This window comes from Lagenorhynchus albirostris, chromosome 6, assembly GCF_949774975.1.
Source record: "Lagenorhynchus albirostris chromosome 6, mLagAlb1.1, whole genome shotgun sequence".
Classification (NCBI taxonomy): domain Eukaryota; kingdom Metazoa; phylum Chordata; class Mammalia; order Artiodactyla; family Delphinidae; genus Lagenorhynchus; species Lagenorhynchus albirostris.
The window spans coordinates 45864319-45887061 of NC_083100.1; the positions used below are offsets into that span (position 1 = coordinate 45864319).

General features: G+C 35.8%; 1 long non-coding RNA gene across 1 annotated transcript in view; it reads right to left on the minus strand.

Moving 5' to 3' along the window:
• Positions 1–20499: 20499 nt before the first annotated feature.
• The window catches only part of LOC132521722 (uncharacterized), a 50525-nt gene continuing 48281 nt past the window's right edge, over positions 20500–22743 (minus strand). The window contains exons 2-3 of the long non-coding RNA XR_009540945.1: positions 21000–21104; positions 20500–20544 (exon numbers count right to left, since the gene is read on the minus strand). This is a non-coding gene — a long non-coding RNA (uncharacterized LOC132521722). The remainder of the gene's footprint in view (positions 20545–20999; positions 21105–22743) is intronic.

Here is a 22743-nt window from a genome sequence, read left to right on the forward strand (position 1 = left end):
AAATAAAATATAAAAGAATGAAATAAAATATAAAAATGGGTATAGTTTATAAGCTTAAAAACTTCAGTTGCCTACTGGGCATCATGAAATCCAATTTGACATTAAAATAAAGATGAAAATCCACAAAAAAGATATTTAGAAAAATCATTTACATAATGCCCAAACATCAGAAACCACTTAGATGCCTTTAGGCAAAGCATAATGTGTTTTTATGACACTAATATTTAAAAATTTCTTCTTCAAGCAAAGTATATCATGTGGGAATCTGGGGGTTTTTGTGTGTGTCTGTTGGTACAGTGCTTGAATTTTCACATGGATAATTGAAACAATATTGTCTCATTATCTACTTCAAATAGTATTTAAAAGTAAAAGTAGACTACAATTTTGGTAAGTCAAAACTTGAGGACACGGGGAGGGGGAAGGGTAAGCTGGGACAAAGTGAGAGAGTGGTAGTGTATATGGACATATATACACTACCAAATGTAAAATAGATAGCTAGTGGGAAGCAGCCGCATAGCACAGGGAGATCAGCTCAGTGCTTTGTGACCACCTAGAGGGGTGGGATAGGGAGGGTGGGAGGGAGACGCAAGAGGGAGGAGATATGGGGATATATGTATATGTATAGCTGACTCACTTTGTTATAAAGCAGAAACTAACACACCACTGTAAAGCAATTATACTCCAATAAAGATGTTACAAAATAAATTTAAAAAGAGTATTACAACTTATTATTTCAACTTGTATAGAAAAATAATTTCCTTTTTATTGTAAATATTTAAAATAAAACAATATTTAAATACTCACTTGAGAATAAAAGTCTTAATGCAACTTACTTTTCCAAATTTTGTGTTCTTGTTTAGAATATTTTATTTTGCATTAGTTACAAAATTAGTTTCTATTAGCCAGGTCCTGGTCAAATGTACTTTGTAAATATTAATTATTTCTGGTAATGTATTATTAGTTTTATTTTTACAAAGAGTAGGTAATTTTCCCATTTATTTTATTTTGTTTACTGAGAGTCTTCAGACTTTTCAACTGTACTGAGTAGATTATTACTTTAGCTTTCAATTTTAATAACTGATTTTTATTAATACGATAGTATTATTATTTTCTTGACAACAACATTTAAATGTTAAACTGATGTAATAGTTCTAGTTATAAATATGAGTAATAAACATCATTATTATATAACTGGTCTTGACAAGTGTAAAAGAAATAATTTGAGATCATGTGAGATAGAAGTAATGTAGTAACATAGAAAAAGAAAAAAAATGCATTAGTTGAAGTCAGAACAATTGAATTTGGGTCTTGGTTATATTTTTCTGGAGCTCTGTGCCTCAGTTGTACCAGCCCAGGATAACAGTCGTGGTATTAAATAAGATATTGTTTTACATGCTTCCTTGTACCCATTGCTCTGGTAGCAATATTCCCTTCTGTTCTCTGCTTATGTACATACAGGTGCATATATTCTGGCTTTTTAAAGTTTATCTTGCAAACAATACCTTGAAAGCAAAAGTGCTTTTGACTTCCAAGTGACAGTCTTTGTTGAAAGAGAAAAGTTTCATTTGAAATTTCTAAAGCTAGGTTTTGCATATCGGTGGGAATTCCCTGGTAGTCCAGTGGTTAGGGCTTGGTGCTTTCACTGCCGGAGCCTGGATTTGATCTCTAGTCAGGGAACTAAGATCCTGCAAGGTGCGTGGTGTGACCAAAAAAAAAAAAAAAAAAGCAACTGGTAGAACTAATGTCAGGAACCCAAGTAGAGAAGAATGATAATTATCACTTTTCCTACTCCAAACAAACAAAGGCTTAATTTGGGTGATTCTGGGAACAGCAGATATAGCTGCCTGGATTTTATGAATAGCCTTGAAGCTCTATAGTACCTCCCAGCTTCCCAGAGAGTTAAGAGTAACTGTACTTGTGGGAGGGAGTCCCATTCACCGAAGAAAGAGTGCCCCATCCTCCCAGTGGAATGGAAAGAAAATTTCTCTGTGAACATTACACTCCCCAGGAGGCAGAGGACTATAATTTTGCTTTCCTTGGTCCCATCCTCTCCCTGTCTGGACTGTCAACAGGGCCTTGTTCTGCTTCAGAGTTAGCCGGGACTGGACCAGTTGTAGGAGGCTCACTTTAGAATGTCCAGTACATTCTTTACCTCTAGCTTAAAGCTGGAGCACAACAAGACAACAGGAAAATTCCATTCAATATTCTGTTATGCAAACTTCTTAAAGATCATCTAGAAATAATTGTGATATATTTTTTGGTTATTCGCAAATAATTTTTCAAACATTGCAATGATGGATTGACAAGTTAAAACCATTATAACGTTGCCTATTGACATTTCAGCAATGGCAAAATGAGTTTTCAGAGGAGAAAAGAACATATTAGACAATTTTCTGTTACATGGATTCATATGTGTACAAATTTTATACAATGTAAAAACTCAAGAAATCTGCTCTTTGGAATATAAGACCTAGATGTCAAAATTGAGAAATAATTTTTAGGTAATGGTATATCTAATTTACATTTGTTTCAGGATATAGCTACACAGTGAACTTTTTATACAATGGAAAATTCGATGGTCATTATGACAGTGCATGATTCCACTTGGAAATCACACAGGGTATGTTTTAAGGACACACAGTGTGTCTTATTACTCAGAAAAATCTGAAAACTCTCTCTTTTATAAATAGTTGCTCTGTAAGGTCTTATTTTCACACAGCCTTATCGGAAGAACAGCTTATATGCATATTAAGAATAGTGGTTGGAGCTTCCCTGGTGGCGCAGTGGTTGGGAGTCCGCCTGCCGATGTAGGGGATGCGGGTTCGTGCCCCGGTCTGGGAGGATCCCCCATGCCGCGGAGCAGCTGCGCCCGTGAGCCATGGCCGCTGGGCCTGCGCGTCCGGAGCCTGTGCTCCGCAGCGGGAGAGGCCGCAGCAGTGGGAGGCCCACGTACCACAAAAAAAATAAAAAATAAAAAAAATAATAGTGGTGGAAAAAAATTTAAGAAAGATTAGAGACAATGCCATACTGTGTTAGGAGCTCTGTTTTAAAAGGTTCTCACTTTGACTTGGAAACCACTCAGTGAATTCTATTTAACTTCACATTCCAAAATATGAGGGAAACAAAAAAATTTATTGAAGGCAAGAAAGCTATGTAATAAATGTAATTTCAACTAATGTATTATTTTCAAAAATTTGAATGAAACAGTTAATTACTTTAGACTCATACTTAAATTATGGATAAGCCTTTCCTTTTTCTCTTTACAAGAAAGTTATGGTGTTGCTACTATTTGAGAAATAACAATGTAAGAAAATCTAGCAGGATTATTTTGGAAATACAAGACAGTACAATTCCTTCAGTTTTCTTCTTCTACCTCAGATAATGTTGTTTCCTTTATTGTTTCATATTCTTTATTCCATCTACTGCCAAACAATTTGACTCTAAAGCCGTAATTTACTCTAGTACAGGAAAATAGTTCCTTTCTTTGTAATAATGCCTTTATTGAAGCAAGTAACATTTGGCCAAACCTTGGAAATAATAGATAAGTGAGAAGAAATTGCAAACAAACGTAATGATACAGAAAAATTGTAATTTAAGGTAAGGAAAAGGTGTTGATGAATAAAATAATAGAGATGTTTCTAAGCTTATTTTTTATACTGTGTTCAATGGTGATAAAAAAATTAATGAAGATATGCATAGAATATTAATAGTGGTTAGTCTCGGTAATGGAAATAAAAATTAGTTAATATTTTTAATTGTATGCATTTCCTAAATTTTATACAGTTTTCCTTCTTTTCAATTTAGCTGTAGTTTTCTAATTTCTATTACTTAATGATATAAAAATAATTAGGAATATAATGTCATTCGAGTTTTATAGAAATTATTTAATAGTATGAAAGCAATAGACTTATCTCACTTTTAGTTCAGAAATTAGTGGAAAAACACCACTTCCTTCTTAGTCAAATTATGGATAAATTTTTATAATTCCAATTTAAACCCTCAGTTCATTGAATGTTAACTAAGTTTGGTGTGTATAGCTTGTTTACCATGATTCTGAGAAACAAAAACAGACAATAAAAACCCTGTAGTTATAAGCCCTTTTATTTTGATGTAATTCTTAAAATAAAATCCAGCCTAATCCTTGAGATAAAGTTTGGACCAGTGGAAAGAGTGTGAACTTTGAAATTAAACAATCCTGGGTTCAAATGCTAAGCTTTCTGCCTCACATTTTTATAGTAATTTTCATCTCTAATATTATGTACTTAACATGATAGTCCCCACATTTCCTTCTCTTTCATATCACATTCTGCTTCTCACATTAAGGAATGCAGCTTATTTACCCTCTCCTTAAATCCTTGCTGGCCTTGCCACTAGCTTCACCCCATAGAATGCAGTAGACTTCTAAGTCCAGAAGAATAGGCAGCTTTCACTTTCTTCCTCTTGGAATCCATCTTCCAGGCTATGAGAAGCCTAAACCAAAGTAAGACCCTATGTGGCAATACCATGTAGAAAGAGAAAAGTCCTAAAACTACATAGAGGAGAGCCAAGAAACCCAGCCAGCAGTGAGAACAAGGTCCCAAACACAGTGACCGCAGCTGAGCCATTGTAGCCAAGCCCCCAGTCTTTCCAACTATCCTGGTTAACACACTGAGCATGTGAGTGAAGACGCCATCTTGGATGGCGTGCTGCTGGGTGCTGTACGACCTGAACAGTCAAACAGAAGCCCCCATGCCTTGAGAAGCCCTGTGCTTGGTTTAGTGTTCTGCTGTCACCAACTCGAAATCCTTAATAATGTGTAAACAAAGTCCCACATTTTCAACTTGCCAGGCCTGGCCTGACAAATCATGTGTAGCCTGTGCTGCCCAGCAGCCATCATGTGGAGCTGAGACCATCCAAACTCACTGTGCCCTGTCCACATATCTGAACTATATTATTGTATGTAACAATTAAGTGGTCATTGTTTTAAGCTACTAAGTTTTAGGGGAGTGTGTTCACAGCAGTAAATAGTCAAAACACATAACATTTGAAACTAGCATAGAAGCTCAGTAGGAGGCCATGAATAATACTTCTTAAGAGGGAGGGGGAGGAAGAAATGCAGATATTTATATGAAGATTTAAAGGTGTGTTTAAAGAATATATTTACAAAATGTATTTTTAGAATGATAGATGGTAAAAAGAATAGAAGAAATGTTGGAAACAAAAATATTAACCAATGAATTATTGAAAAAGTTTAAAGATTTTATAACTGTAATCAATGTACGTACCTTACCCTTAGTTGATGTTTAAAATATTGAATAGTGGATGAAATGTTACTCAATAGTTAAAACTGGACAATTTTAGAAAGTGTATTTTTAATAAAGAACTAGCTCATAATAAAGAAAACAGAAAAGCAAGCATGTATATAAAAATATATTTCCATGGAAAATAAAGTTATCCAGCATAAAATAATGGTTATAGCATAAAAAATTCTGATGATATATTTTTTATCAGTTAAAAAAATATGTAAGTTCAGTTTGAAATGCCCTAAAATTGTATATTTTGACTTAACTTGGCTGAATTTTTGTGTATGATCTGAGATGAAGATCTAATTGTATTTTTATTCATGAGAATAGCCAATTGTCCCAGCAATTGTCCACCTCTTCACCGGTTTATAATTTCACATCACTCGTATACTAGTGTCATATCTGTGGATCTCTTTCCATGTACTTTATTCTGATCCATTGTTTTTCTGTTCATGCATCAATACCACACTGTTTTAATTACTATAGACCTATAATGAGTCTCTGTATCTTTAAGGAAAATGCCTGTCTTCTTTCTCTTATTCCTTTTCTCCTCTTTTTTCTGCTTCTTCTTCTATATCTCCTTTATCTCTTCTCTCTTTCTTATTTATTCTACTTTTAAAAATTTATCTTGTTATAATAAGCTTGCTAATTACATGAAAAACAGCTTTATTTATCATGCTGTCCTTTATCTCTTTTTTCTCTTTTAGACTTTCTCCATTTAAACATTCTCTTATATATGCAGCATTCTCTATCTTTAACTAATTATTTCTTGTCTCTCTGCATCTAAGCTTGATGTTCAACTATACACCTAGTTTTAAATTGCAATTTTGATATTTTTTACTTCCAGAATTGTTTTTCTTTTTTTTTTCTTTTTTTTTTTTTTTTGCGGTACACGGGCCTCTCACTGTTGTGGCCTTTCCCGTTGTGGAGCGCAGGCTCAGCGGCCATGGCTCACAGGCCCAGCCGCTCCGCGGCATGTGGGATCTTCCTGGACGGGGATACGAACCCACATCTCCTGCATCGGCAGGCAGACTCTCAACCACTGTGCCACCAGGGAAGCCCCAGAATTGTTTTTCTTGAACCTGTGTTTTTCTGTTCATGGTTCTTTTTCTTTCAATATGTTTTTCTCTTAATTTCTTCTTTATTATTTACATTTTTACTTAGTGTAATTAAATGTCCCTTTCATCGAGATTTCAATTCTATTTTTCCAGCTTGCTCTGTACTAAGACACTTCTTTCCCCTTATTGGTAATAAAACCAAGGCTCATAGTGGTTGAGGTCCATATCCAGGTCCTATAATTCCCTGATCCTTCTGGGCAATAGCTCACACTTTCCATACTGTATTTGGTTTCTCTGTTTATTTCCAGTAGGTGAATTAATAAATTAATAAGTGAAAGTATTTATATATTTGTTAATTCTCTAGTGATCCTTTAAATATAATTATTTGGATTACTGACTATGGGTACAGTGGCCAGCAAAACAACCCATGTAACCACTCCAATCTCAGACTTGTTTAAGCCTCTCTCCTAATGGAATCACTGTAGAGATTGCAGGATGCTTTGAAACCAAGTCTCTAATGTTATGATACACCTCAATGTCTTCAAAATAGTCATACAGATTTGATTCATTACATTCTCAGTTAAAATAGATAATTAATTTCAATTATGAAACATAATGTTTAGAGTCAATACAAAATATATTAACTTTAGAAAAATACCTCTTAAAGGTATAATTTTATTTTATTTTTATTATTATTATTATTTTTTGTGTGTGTGTGGTACGCGGGCCTCTCACTATTGTGGCCTCTCCCGTTGCGGAGCACAGGCTCCGGACGCGCAGGCTCAGCGGCCATGGCTCACGGGCCCAGCCGCTCCGCGGCATGTGGGATCTTCCCGGAGCGGGGCACGAACCCGTGTGCCCTGCATCGGCAGGTGGACTCTCAACCACTGCGCCACCAGGGAAGCGAAGCCCTCAAGAAACTCATTTTATTAGTCTTTTGTTTCCTCAATATCTAGTTAATTCCTCACATATAGTTGGCATTTGAAAACTGTTTATGGAATGAATTAAAGATAAACATTATTAAACCACAGTTGCATCTAGGGTTGAACGGTCCTGTAATAAAACCATATGATTCTTGGGTACAAGCACTTCTAGCTTGAACAGCTATGCACTCAGATTATATCCTGATATCATCTGCCAAACATCGTTTGGCGTCGGGCACATGGCAGGACGTCTATCAGAATTATTAGAGAAACTCTCAAGGAGTTTGTCTGGAGAATAATAAAGTTTTGACTTCTGCCAAAAACATTCTGTGTATGATTCTTAAGATCTAAAAAAAAATGGATAGAGGGAGTTTATCTGCCTCACTTCTTTCATCAGTAAAATAAAGTGTGTCACCCTCACAATGGAATTTGAAGTATTTGTGGAAAGACACTAAACTGTAGAGGGCACATCATTTGCATTCATCCTCAAAAGAAGAGGCTCCCTTTTGTCTTCTCAAAAATATTGATAAATGTGCACACTATCTTCTTGTAGGATTAGTTACTATAAATTTAATTATATAGACTTATGAAGTAAGCCACATCTAAACTAGTATTTGCTTTTAAAATGTGAGGTTAAATTATACTTCATTATAACATGATTGTAACAGTAAAAATTTATTTTACATTTCAACATCCTTTCTTAACACAGAAAGGCAGGGTGGAAAGGGGTAGTTTTCTATAAAATTATGTAAGTGCATATTAAACCATTACTATTTTACATTTTAAACAGTATTGTATAAAGAGATGAATAGCTTCTTAAATATTATTACAACAGTTAATAGTTATTTCCCATATGAAAATAAACATTTAGGTAGAAATGAAATATGGTGAGATGAAGGAATTTAAATTAGTTATGTGAAATAAATTATGTTAGTAGAAGAATGTCTTTAGGTTTAGGCATAAGCAAAGTCAAAGCCTTAAAGAAAAAGAGAGTAAGGGGGCACTGATGCTTGAAATTGAGCTGTGGAAGCAGAATTCTTTCCACTTAAAGTTTTAAATTCTTGTTAAAATGCTTTTTTTTTTTAAACCACAGTAAAAATCTCCTCTTTTGAATTGCAGATGACTTGAAAAGTAGAGACAGAATATCATATCCACCCTCAGGTTCTTAAAGGGAGCGTTTAAATATGGATGAAGTATATTGGTGGGAACCCAATTAGTCAGACACTGAGCAATCAATGTCGCTATTTAAGTTGTCAACAGCTTCCTGGTCTTGGGGTAGATAGTGGGTCATTTTGGAGTAGACTGCATTTGTTTAGACTCATTTAAGTGGCTCATCTTAGTGATATAAATTTAGGGTGATGAAAACTTTGTTGTTGCTATTGTTGTTGTTTCCTTATAAAGATGTCCCCTTAATATTCTTGGTAGGAAGAGTTCAAAGTCTCCTGAGAAGGATATGGAAAATTTTGCATAACACCTGAGGAGCTTTGCAGGATACAGTGTATAGAAATCATTCGCTTCCATGATAGAATTTTATTATATCCACTCTTATGGCTGAAGCTGGTCTTTACTTAGGTCTTTTGAAAGCAAAGAACACTAGATGTTACCTAAGGAAACTCACCATGATGGCTATAGTAGGAATCAGTGTCAAGAATAATGGAGGGTGGGGAGAGCTGGTCCAGCACCGCATGTGACCAAGACTGGATGTCACTTCTGATCTAGCAACTGTGGCAAGGAGAGTGGAGTTCATAATGTGATAAGTCACAACCATAGGAGTCCACACGTAAAATATCCTTAACCATGAATGAGACGATAGGGTTGGGGGTAGATGGGTTTTCCTCCCTGGAAAATTTTACAAAATATACAAGAAACATCTGAGTACTCATTTCATAATTTTGAAAAATGTTAATGTTGTGCCAGATTTGCTTCAGATTCTTTCTTTTTAACCTTAAGATATATTTGAAATCTCCTGTGTATTCCTTCCTGACCCTGTTTCCTTCTTTAATTAATGAAGTTATCCAGAATTTGATATTTATTATTCTTGTGTATATTACCTCTATTATATATACAAACCCGTAAAATAGTGGTTGTGATAGCAAAATAAATGAATAAAGCATAAAACATTTGGTAGAGATAAGCACTAAAGAGAGACAAAATAAAGCAGGGAAAAATGATATGATGTGAAGTGTGTGTGTCTGTAGCTAGGATTGGTCAAGGAAAGCCTCAATAACAAGGTTACCATTGTCAATGAAAAAAAATCAAGTCAATCTAAGAAAGAAATGGAAAATTTTATTTGAGCCAAATTGTGTATTATAACCAGGAAGACAGTCTCTCAGAGAGTTTTGAGAACTGTTCTGAAGAGGTAAAGGGGGAGGCCAGTATGTTGTGATTTTGGTGAATACAAGTAATATAGTTAGTAACATAAATAGTAAGTATTTAAGCTAAGAACTTCCATTAGGTGCGATCCAGTATCTCCCCAAGTCATCTGACCAGTCTGTTCTGCATCAATAGCTATCCTTAAGGGAAATGATTTACTGGCATTGTACCAAAGATGTCTGCACGTACAAGGTTAGTGGTGGGTCACCGTGACCCCTTATAGGATTGAGAAAGCAAGGTTATCTTCTAAGGAGTTACATTTTTCTTCTTCTGGCGCTGGCCATGTAACTCCTTAGGAGATCTATAAAACTAGAAGATAACACAAAAGAAACCTAGATGACCTTGGGTATGGCAACGACTTTTTAGATATAACACCAAAGGCATAGTTTAAGACAGAAATAATCAATAAACTGGATTTCATTAAAGTTAAAATCCCTAGAATGTACAACAGTAAGAGTATATTGTAATTTAAACTATGGCCTTTGGATAATAATGGTGTGTCAATATAGGTTCATCAATTTTAACAGATGTATCCTCCAGTGGGGGACATTGATACTGGGAGTCTATGTATGTGTGTGGGGGAGGGGATGTATAAGAAATCTCTGTACTTTCCCCTCAGTTTTGCTGTGAACATTTAACGATTCTTAAAAAATAAAGCCTTAATAGCAATAAATTTTTAAAGTCTGTAGAGAATTAATCTTTTTTTCTCCGTACCAAATCCTAACACTTTTTTCCCCTTGTCCCTCTTGCAGTTTCAAAAAGTGGTTGTTATAGTGGGCATTCCTTTCTTGTTCTTCACTTAAAGGGAATTAAACAAATATTTCTCCATTAAATATGCCATTTGTTGTACTTTTAAAAAGTCCCTTTATTGGATTAAAAAAAGCCCAATTCTATTCCCTTTTTGCATGGGAACTTTTTACGTGTTTCTCTTAGAAAAGAAACATGTTTTCTGAATTTTATTAAAATTTTATTGTGACTCATTCAGATATATTATCTGAATCTCATCTCTGCATGCATCCTGGAGACTAAACAAAACTTGATCACTTATTATTCACATTGCTTGATTTTGATTGATAATATTTTATTTAAAATTTTTTAATAGGAAGGAAATCCAAAAAAGAGGGGACATATGTATACATGTAGCTGATCCACTTTGCTGTAGAACAGAAAGTAAGACAAGATTAAAGCAATTATACTCCAATAAAAATTAATAATAAAATAAATAAATAAAAAATATTAAGCTATGCTTGTAAATGGAATTGGTCTTTTATGTTTTCCTAGTGAAGCTTTGGTATTAAGGTTATTGTCATCTCCAGACGAATGGATAAAGAAGATGTGGTACATATATACAATGGAATATTACTCAGCCATAAAAAGGAATGAAATTGGGTCATTTGTAGAGATGTGGATGGACCTAGAGACTGTCATACAGAGTGAAGTAAGTCGGAAAGAGAAAAACAAATATCGTATATTAATACATATATGTGGAATCTAGAAAAATGGTACAGATGAACAGGTTTGCAAGGCAGAAATAGAGACACAGATGTAGAGAACAAATGTATGGACACCAAGGGGGCAAAGCAGCAGGGGTGTGTGTGGTGGTGGTGTGATGAATTGGGAGATTGGGATTGACATATATATATACCAATATGTATAAAATAGATAACTAATAAGAACCTGTTGTATAAAATAAATAAATAAATTAAACTAAATTAAAAAAAAAGGTTATTGTCTTCTCATACAATGAGTTGAGGGAATATTCTTTCTTTTTTCTGTACTCTTAAATATTTACTTGCAGATTGGGATATGATTTGCCTGGGACAGTCACTAGACCTGATATTTTTGTTTGTTTTGGTACTAGGTAGAGTTTTAATTCCTCCTTAAATTTCATTAATGGATAAAGTTCTATTTAGGTATCATATTTCTATTTAGTCTGTACCTCTCTTCCACTGTGCTGGCAGTAATTGAAACAGAGACAACAAAAACTAGGGCTTCTCCTGCCCTGATTTAATTTTCTAATCTTTTACCAGCAGGATTTTGAAAGAAAGAGTATACCTTTCAAACTGAGTTAATCCTTAAAGTTGGTGAATAATTCTTAGGTAAAATAAAAGAGAGTTTGGGAACATCTTGTTAATTTTGGCACTTAGAGATTGAAATTTTTAGTGAGAATATGATTTTACTTGTACCTGAAGCTAGTGAATGGGGACATACCAGTTACATCTATACCTATCCTTATCTCTATCTCATTATTTATCATCCTTTTCTTTCTATCTCTATGGTTCTTTTTACCTATCTACATTTCTCCAGTGTCCTACACATAATAGTTTATCTATTATGCCTGGTGTGATAGACAGAATACTGGCCACCTAAAATGTGCATGTTGTAATCCCCAGTACCTGTGATAAATTAGCTTACATGGCAAAAGGGAATTAAGGTTGCAAATGGAATTATGTTTGCTAATCAACTGTCTTTGACGTGGAGTGATTATCCTGTATTATCTGGATGGGCCTTACGTAATCACAAGAGTATTTATAAATGGAAGAGGAGGTGCAGAAGAGAAACAGATAGATGGCAGCAAGAGAAAGATTGCTGGCTCTGAAAACAGAGTAATGGTGCCATGAGTCAAGAAACGTGAGTGGCCTCTAGAAGCCAGAAAGGCAAGGAAACAGATTCTAAGGTAGGCCTTCAGAAGAAATGCAGTCCTGCTAATATTTCACTAGCCCAATGAGCTCCATTTCAGACTTCTGAGTTCCAGGACTATAAGATAACAAATTTCTGTTGTTTTAAACCACTACATTTGTGATAATTGTTACAGCAGCCATAGGAAACTAATACATGTGGGAATTCAAAGCAGTAGAGAAGACAACAAACACTTATTAATTGAGAAAGCTTTGAAAGTCATTTCAAGTCCCTAAGTTTCTCCTTCTTCCTGTTTAAATTAATAAACTCTAACTTTCCTGTACATTTAGACGATAAGAATAGTCCTTCAAAGAGAACATTGGCATTAAATAAATCAGATAAATGATAGACTAATTAATGATTCCTAATTGATTGCTGATGACAAGTAAGGAAATTTCCTTGAAGGATGGGTCCCAACATGTGAGGAAATTACAAGGGAATTAGTTAAGAAGCAGACTGTGTGTGAGCAATATAAAGAGAAATGGTCATCGAATTTTTTATCAGCATGAACTTTTTATGTGTTTATATCTAGTAAAAAGAAGAGAGTAGGTTTATTAAGATTAATATAACATCTTTCTCAGATTAAATAAGACTGTGCCATAATGCCTGAGCCAGACTAGTTGTGTTAGAACCTGAAAAGAACATCCTTGATGTTGTAGCTCCTTGATTTCAAAAGCTATGAGGTAGGCTTTCTATCTGCTGGAAAATTCTCCACTTGGCATCAATACTGGGAAAAAAAAACCAACATAGGTTATGGTAATGTAGCTGGTGATAATTTGATGGCAAGTTGCCTACCTTTGCCTAAAAAGAGTTTGAAAAGGGAATAGATTAAAAAAAAAAAAAAAGATTTAGTCCAGACATTTAGATTCCAGAGTGAAAAGGTTTTACCAGTATGTGGATTTCTACATATGGAAATTTTCTGAAGAAGAGGCTTTCAAAATTTTGACTGTTTACAATGGGACCCAGTGTGTGCATGTACACACACACACACACACAATTTTTACCTTTCTCAGGTGAGATGTAATATAACATTTTCTATTTTATTTTGTTCTATTTTGTTTCAGTCTATTTCATTATGATGCTGTTTCTGGCGCAACAGATTTATCTTAAACCATGCTGAGACTGCACCCAGCAGTTTGAGAATCACTGCACCAGAGAGTATTTTCTAAGGGGCATGGGGGCTGGGGAAGGTGTTTCAATGCCCAGCCTATGGTGTGCTATACCTGCCTTCCTGGAGATGCCCAAAGGACATGAGAGGGTTAGTGGGAGCTGAGAATCTGACTTCAGGAGAAGCATCGTTATGCTGGGATCTACAGGGCAGTGTGAAGAGCCAAGAATGTAAGGGAATCAGAACTAGAATCGGAGGGATATCACAAGAGATGTGCGGTTCAGAAGAGACAGTGTGAGACATCATAAAGGTGGATAAGCAAGTATAATGAGTAACAGCATTATATTCTGCTGTTCAGACACGTTGTACTCCAATCTCAGCTTTGCTACTTATAATTTTATAACTTTGCATGAGCATTTAATCTTTCTATGCCTCATCTTACAATGCACAAAATAGTATGTATGATTTATTGAGCACTTAAATGCCAGGTACTATGAAAAGTGCTTTCAGATATTAACTTAACTACTACTTACACCATCTCAATGAGGTAGTCAGAGTTTTTATTCCTATAATACCCATATGTTAGAGCTGTTTTATTTAGTTTTATTATATATATATACATATACATATGTGTGTGTACATATATATATATATATATATGTACACACACACACACACACACACACACACACATTTTTGGCCACGCTTTGTGGCATGTGGGATCTTAGTTCCCCGACAAGGGCTTGAACCCATGCCCCTGCTATGGAAGTACGGAGTCTTAACCGCTGGACCACCAAGGAAGAGGATAAAATCACATGAAATAGTTCCCAGCACATAATAAACATTCATTAAATCAAAACAGTGAGATATAAAAGTTTTCTTTTTTTAAAAAATAAATTTATTTATTTATTTTTGGCTGCATTGGGTCTTTGTTGCTGGGCGCGGGCTTTCTCTAGTTGCCGTGAGCAGGGGCTACTCTTCCTTGCGGTACACGGGCTTCTTATTGTGGTGGCTTCTCTTGTTACAGAGCACGGGCTCTAGGCACCCAGGCTTCAGTATTTGTGGCACGCAGGTTCAGGCGGGCTCAATCCACATTGGCAGGCGGATTCTTAACCACTGCACCACCAGGGAAGCCCTATAAAAGTTTTCTCAAACCCTAAAAACAAGCAGCAGGCAAAGGAAACCCATCCAATCACTAAGTGTCATTCTACTTCCTAACTATGACAAAGCAATTGCATTAGTTTGCTTATCTGTAAAGGGGGATACAATCAAGTTGAAGAGTAGGTGAGCTAATGGATATAAAACACTTATTATTGGGAGTTAATTCTCCATGGCCCTTCTGCATGCCTTATATTAAGTTTTGTTCTGGACTATCTTTTCAAGGATATTTGTAGAAGAAACAGTCTTGGGAGATAGAAATAATGTCTTCCATCAGGGCAGAGACCAGAATAATTATCTTTTAAAGATATTATCTTCCTCTAGGACAAAGGTTTGGCAGGTTTGCTAGCAATTCTCTTTGAAAGATTAAGGTTTCTTAAACTTTGGGCTCCTCAGCTGCGACATAAATCCATTGTGTGGGCAGCATGCCCAGGAGTCAACCTACATATTGCTGCTATGGGTGCAGGGAGGTAAGAAGAACAGATGCAGACTTGAAGCTCATGTTGCCTGCTGTTCCATGAGTAAAAAAGTCCTTTGTCTGTGTCTCTGAAGTCTATTCTTTTCTCCCAACATCTATGAAACTGTGGTAGACTAACTTGTTAGTTTGCAAGCAGGAAAAATAAATCTCAGACTATTCACAGTTCTCGACACTTAGACCATGGCGAGCCACCAACTGAGTACTCAATTAATTCTACCCTGTTAGCACTATGGTATTTATTAATGTGGCAATGTGGTGGATAACCAATTTAGTTAAGGAACTATTTAATGCATATCTGTTACATGTTAGTTGTGACGCAAAGTGCTAAGGTTAAGAAACTGAATAAGACAGAACTCTGATTTCACAGTCTGGAGGGGAAGACATTTGCACACAGATAATTATAACATGTCTAAATACTGTAATAGAAATGTGAATAGGGATCTAGAGCTACACAGAGGAGGGAACATTTATCACTGCCTAAAATGTGAGATAAAGAGGAGGTATCAGGAAAGCTGCTCAGGGTAAGTAAGCAACTGAATTTTAATAGCTGGCAGTGAATGTGGATTTGTCAGTCACAATGGCAACAATAATTTGTTATTATTTTACTATTATTTACCGTTACAATTTGTTGTAAGTTGAGTTGTTTCCCCGAAAAGCATATGCTGAAGTACTAACCCTTTTACCTGTGAATGTGAACTTATTTAGAAATTAGGGTCCTTGCAGACGTAATTAAGATGTAACTTAAGGTAAGATTATACTGGAGTAGGATGGACCCTTGCTCCAATATAACTGGGGTCCTTATGAGAAAAGGAGAGACACAGAGATAGACACACACACACACACACACAGAGGAGAACATGTAAAGACACAGACACACAGAAGGAAGACATCCATGTGATGACAGAGGCAAAGAATAGAGTTATACAGATGCACACTTAAGGATGCCAAGGATTGCTTGCAACCAGCAAAGGCTGGCAGAGTGAAAGCATGACCCTCTGCCACCTTGATTCTTGACTTGCTTCTAGAACTGAAGGAAAATAAATTTCTTTTATGTAACCCAGTTTGTGGCACTTTGTTATAGTAGCTCTAGGAAACTAGTATACCATTTTAATCATTATTGTCTTCAACATCGTTACATTTAGACAAGAATGAGGATAGGATACTGCAGTCAGAAAGAAGTGAGAGAGAGAATAACAAGTTCAGGAAACCATGATTGCTGAAGTTTACTCTGTGGGGTGGTAAGTGGCAGTTTAAGGCTGGAAAGTGGTACACCTTCTACGGATACCTGGATCCTGAGGTAGGGTAATGAGTATGGTATTTGGGTGCTGGCAGACCTGTTCAAATTCCAGCTCCTCAACACAGTGGCTGTGCAATCTTGGGAAATTTAGTCATCCTTTTCAAACCTTGTTATCATCAGCTGTAGAATGGGATAATGATCTCTACCATGAAGAGTGATCTGGAGAATTTGGGAAATGAGGATACAGCACATGGCGAATGTTTGGTACATGGTAGTCGGCAGTGTTATCAGATTTGTGTGTTAGGGAGGTTTTCTGACACCCATGGTGATGACGGAAGCTGGGTGGGGAGGGGTGCGGTTGAAACATCCTGAGGCAGCTGTTGAATCAGCCCAGGTGAGAGGTATTGGAGGCATGAGCTATAGCAGTGGCACAAGTGGGGAGAAAAATGAGGAAATGAGTAAGAAAGGTTCCTTCATTAAAATATGGACACAGTGCTGAGACAGCAGTTGTCTCATCTTCTATACTTTCCTGGTAATGTGTGAAAAGGACGTATTTAATGTGTGAAAGGTATTTCAGGTGTTTTGTTTTGTTTTGTTCTTCCAGATAAAGAGTGCTATTATCCCACTGTACTTAGACAACTAGATTTATTTATGGGTACAACCCCTTAAGTGAGGCCTAAAATGGAGTGTGTCTGGAGAAATCATCAGAATGAAGAGGAGGTGCAGTCATTTCATATGAAAAATGACAGAAAAATTGAGGATTTTTTATCTTGGAGAAAAAAATCAAAATTATGTATCCCCAATTCAAGGTTAACTCAACTCAATATGAAAAATATCCCAATAAACTGGATTACTCAAATGCACTGTGACACCTGATACTGGAATTTGAACATATAAAGAATTGTATTAGAATAACCTTCAAAGTCTAGTCACACCTTAGATTCTTTGATTTCAGTTTAACAGAACTATACAAAAAAAATGTTATCCTCTGCTCTTAGAAAATCACACATAATACAAGGAACCCCCGCCCAAGCCTCAAGCCTAAACAAACAGAAGCACAGGAAAACCATGCTTAGAATGGTAAGTTATTTCTGCAGGAAAGAAAAGTAACATTCTCTCTCTTTTTTTTTTAAATAAATGTATTTATTTATTTATTTATGGCCGTGTTGGGTTCATTGCTGCGCACAGGCTTTCTCTATTTGCAGCGAGTGGGAGTTACTTTTTGTTGCGGAGCACGGAGTCTAGGCATGCAGGCTCAGTAGTTGTGGCTTGCGGGCTCTAGAGCGCAGGCTCAGTAGTGGTGGTGGTGCACTGGCTTAGCTGCCCTGCAGCATGTGGGATCTTCCTGGACCAGCGCTCAAACCTGTGTCCCCTGCATTGGCAGGCGGATTCTTAAGCACTGTGCCACCAGGGAAGCCCAAAAAGTAACATTCTCTTAAAAAAGTATTTAGTAGATTTTAAGAAAATTTTTATAGATTCAGAAAGGCATAATAAAAATAAAATTTGGATACTGATAAATTTTATGCATTAGAATATTTTTCCTTTAGAGGCTTATATTTATCACATCAAATATGCATCACTCTCTGTCTCTCTGTGTCACACACACACACACACACACACACAACACTTATACATTAAATATAGAACACAAAGACTTGAGACTTAGAATACAAGTTTCACATGAGTGATCACTTGACCAGAAAATTCAACACTGGATGCTTCAACTGTAGGTAAGAAAAAAAAAATCTGAAATGACAATTAGCCAAATTAATTTGTAACAACCAAACAATGAGCGTGATGTTTACCAAGTGGAGATGACAGATTTCTGAGAACACTGAAAACAAAATTCTCTCCTAGAGGACTCCTCTCATTACAAGGCTTATTTGAAAAACTCCCGGGTGATGTAAACATCATTATAATGTGATAGATGACACTGATTTTCCTTGAAGTTAGGAATATTAATGGTCATTCTGTTTATTTTCATCTTCATGGTAGGTACATTTCTTATGAATACCACTTAGCATAATTTCTAGATCAATGTTTTCAGCTCCAACCATTTCAGCATAGGAAATAGTCTCCAAATGTAGCCGATCAAAACTGTAGACCCAAAGATTGTTTCTTGGTGTTGTGGATTTATCTTTGCGATCTAGGCTACTTTTTATCGAATAATCTTAGTGGTGGCAAAACATTGTCCTTTAAAGATGTATTTGATGTTTTAAACAACCTATGTCATGAAGACCCATGTCTGTTGAATAAGGTTAATGGTTAAATTGCAAATTTAAATGATTTGATTATAAAGAAGAAAAAAAACACTCCTTTTTTTGTTATTCTTGTGGCTGAGCCTGAAGCCTGACCATTCAAGACAAGAGTCAGCATTAAAGTAATTACTTTCCACATCCAAATATTGATTACATTTTACTAAGCATATAATAAAGAAAACTGAGATTTTGAGAAATTGTGACAAACTTTCTTCAGAAAAAAATTTTAAAATAATTAAAGTTTAAGAAACCTACCATAATTGTATAGGATAACATTCCTTTTTCTCTTCTAGAACTTTTTTTTTTCACTTCTATGTCTATCGATAGAATTTGTATACACTACGGATGCCAAATATAAATGTCAGTGATTACTGACCACTTGTCCCCTGGGGTCAGCTGGTTCTGAACCCTTCCAAAGTGGTCTCTCCAAGGAACCTGATCTTTTACCCTCAGTCATTGTTTCAGCCTTCTGAGGCCCATGTCCTGCTGCATTCCTACACCCTCTCTCCAACAGAATGAGTTTAAGATTCTTATAGAAATTAAGATTAATTGGAATGAATTCTTTGAATATCTGTGTGTGTTCTCCTATGAGTGAAGGTCTTTCCTCATGCAGTTACTGCTGTGATTTTCTAAGGAGGCCCAGCTCTGTTCTCTGGACACTATTACCAAAAATTATTAACAGTATTAACAAGAATAATTCTATTTCAGTTGGCTGATTTTACAGATATGAAAGAGTTGAGAAATGGTTATGGAGGCTAGGAGAAAAGAGCCCAAATCTACAGTTCCACCTCTGACCTTGTCTTAGGTATGACATTTCTGATTACTTCCTGGGGTCAGGTTGAGTGGTGCCAGAAACCACAGGTGATAATACTCTATTATTTCACTTGACTGAGCCAGGACATGGAGATACACCAAGATAAAAGAAATTCTATATGGACAGCAGAAAAATGGACCACATTTAAATGTTCTAACCTTTGACTGACTGTGAATTTATCTATTTCCATAAAACAAACATATGCATTAAGCTAGAGCATAGAAATAATTTACTTGATTGCTTTTTTATTGCATTGTAAATCTATTCAATGAAAACTTACAACTTAATGGTTTTTAATACTATTTATAAAGAGTCCGTAATAAGCATATCAAAATGACTGGCTGGAGAACAGGAAAGGATTTTTGCAAGGGCGTAATTTAAATTCAGAACCCTCAAGCAAAATTTGCATTAAATCTGTCATTTCCAATATTGGATTTATCTTTATAATTATTGTTTATAAGTGTGAAAATGATCCTTCTATATACAATATTGGTCTAACAAATTGACTATAAGTATAACATAATGGTAGCGTTATGATGGTTAAGAGCTTATTTTTGGAACCAGATAGACCCAGGTTCATATATGTTCTTTATATTCATTGTGTCAATAAAGCAATTATCTGATCTTCACCAGCCTCTGGTTTCTCATCCACATCCACAATAGTAATACCTACTTCATAGCTTCTTTTGAGGATTAGGTGAAAAGTTAGCACAGTGCTTGGTACAGCATTTGGCACATAGTTCTCCATAAATAAAAGTGATTATAATCTCTCCTTGTTATCCTCTAGCTAACTAATTACTAATTAGCAAATGAATTACTGCTGATTTGTTATTTTTATGCCATTACACATTTTCTTTAAATTATTTTTCTTTTCCATATGCTCTACTCCTAAATAGGTCCTTATCTTATTTTTCTGAAATTTAGAAAAAAATATGTTTAGTTTTATATAGTTTAGTTGCATATGTTTATATTATATATAATATATTTATAGCTTTATAGTATTATATATAGTATTATATATATATTTATAGTTTTATATATATATATATATATATATATCTTTGTCCATGTAGCAATAGTGTATAAGCAATAGTAATCAACTTTGATTTACTCAGGAATTTATTAAAATGATACTGGGTTGCTAGCAGAATGAAGAATGACCATAAATAGAACTTCCTGGAAGAAAAGGAAGAGTGATTATGGGAACCATACAACCAGGGTCACAGTTAAAATCATGATAGAACAGGGCAGGGAGGACTCTGATGAAATCACCATTGAACACCTGTCATAGCTTTTACCTCTGGTGCTGCTGGCATAGAATAGTGTGACACCACATTTGCCATCGTTGCCACAGATGCCCAAGGGGATTATATGTTTGTGGTACTCCTCTTGAAAGAACTCTCTTCACATTATGTTTGAATCTCTAGCTCTTGTTTACTATGCATCTGATTGACTGAGTTGTTTGAGAGGCCACAAAAGCAAGTTTCTAGTATTTTAGGTTCAATAGTAGGCTCTACTTTCCATCAAGAACTGTAAGGTGGGATATTTTCTAAACATAGCAAAAAGAATTTACATGCTGGGCCACCAAAATTGACTAGTGCTCAATATAAACAGTAAATTTTAAAACGAACCTTAAGGAAGTTCCCTGGTGATCTAGTAGTTAGGATTCTGGACTTTCACTACCGTGGTCTGGGTACAATCCCTGGTCAGGGAACTGAGATCCAGCAAGCCACGTGCTGCCAATAAAACAAAATAAAACCAAAAATAAAATGAACCTTAAAAAAGTTTTAATGTACACGAAGGTTGAAAAATTGACAACTACAATGGATAGAGGAATATTTCACCTTGAATTATACATCTCCACGACTTTTTTCCTTTAGGATAAATTATTCAGAGTAAGAACCCAGTTACCAAATTAGTCACAAAGAAATAATGATTATGAATTAGGTATGGTACTGTCATGAATTCTGTAGTTTTTTTTTTTTCTTCTTTTTTTTTTAAAGAAGATGTTGGGGGTAGGAGTTTACTAATTAATTTATTTTTGCTCTGTTGGGTCTTCGTTTCTGTGCGGGGGCTTTCTCTAGTGGCAAGTGGGGTCCACTCTTCATCGCGGTGCGCGGGCCTCTCACTATCGCGGCCTCTCTTGTTGCGGAGCACAGGCTCCAGACGCGCAGGCTCAGTAGTTGTGGCTCACGGGCCCAGTTGCTCCGCGGCATGTGGGATCCTCCCAGACCAGGGTTCGAACTCGTGTCCCCTGCATTAGCAGGCAGATTCTCAAACACTGCGCCACCAGGGAAGCCCTGTAGGTTTTAATTTGAAATCTTACTGAAAGGATTAAAGCCACCATTTCTGAGAAGTTTTGATAAAGGAGGTTGCATTGGGTGAAATATTCATATACATAAAAATAATAGCAAATTTTCTATCCTCTAATTATTTTGCATGTTGCTTGGGGTTGGATGATGTCTACAAACAGAAGAGCAATACTATTATTTAGAATTTGTATAGTCCTTTATGCTTGTGAAGGTTTTTGCATGCAATTTGATCCAATCTTTCCTCTGATCTGTTGAGTTGCACTATATAGCACAGAGAACAGTTGTGAGCATTTCCATTTCTTAGCTGGAGAGAGGAAGCCCAACAGATTCTTCTTCTGGCTTTCTTGGAGTAAATTCACTTTCCTTTTGCCACATTTACCCTTTGAAAATCTGAAAAATTTTCTTAACGTCACTCCAACCAGAGTGCTTAGAGAAAACTGTAGGGTATGAATCTTATGTAATTTACGTTTGTTGACATGTCAGTTAAGAAGATATATAGATGGGGAGAAAAACAAAACCATTTTCTTAAATGAGTTTGGGTTTCATACACAATCTGCTCCTGACATTAAACATTATCTTGGATCATTAGCTGTATGTACGACATTTATTTTTTTAATTGGTAGGGTTGGATTGGAGGGAGAGTGCTGTCTTCTCAGGTCTAGTAGGTTCCTGAGTGATCCTCAAGGAAGAGTAATGCAAATTCGGTTACCTTTCTTTCACTCAGTTATCTTCCCTGCAGTCACTTTGACTCTGAAGCATGGCTTGTTTTTGTTGTTGTTTTGTTTTTTTTGGGGGGGGAAGGGGGTTTGCTAACAGACATTTTTAGAAAGCTTTGCTTCCCTGTGAGTTTGTCTAATACACCATTTAATGTTTAGAATACTGGAACAAATCTAAATAGTTTGAAATTGAAAAGCCAGGTCATAGAGGTAGTAAGTTCCTGAAGTGAAGACAACGTCCCGAAGGTCAAATGACTAGATTTTCTTTGTCTCCTTTTCTCTGCATCTCTCAGGATGAAGCCAGGATTACTTAGAAAATAAGAAAGATAACTTATTCTTCAAACTCA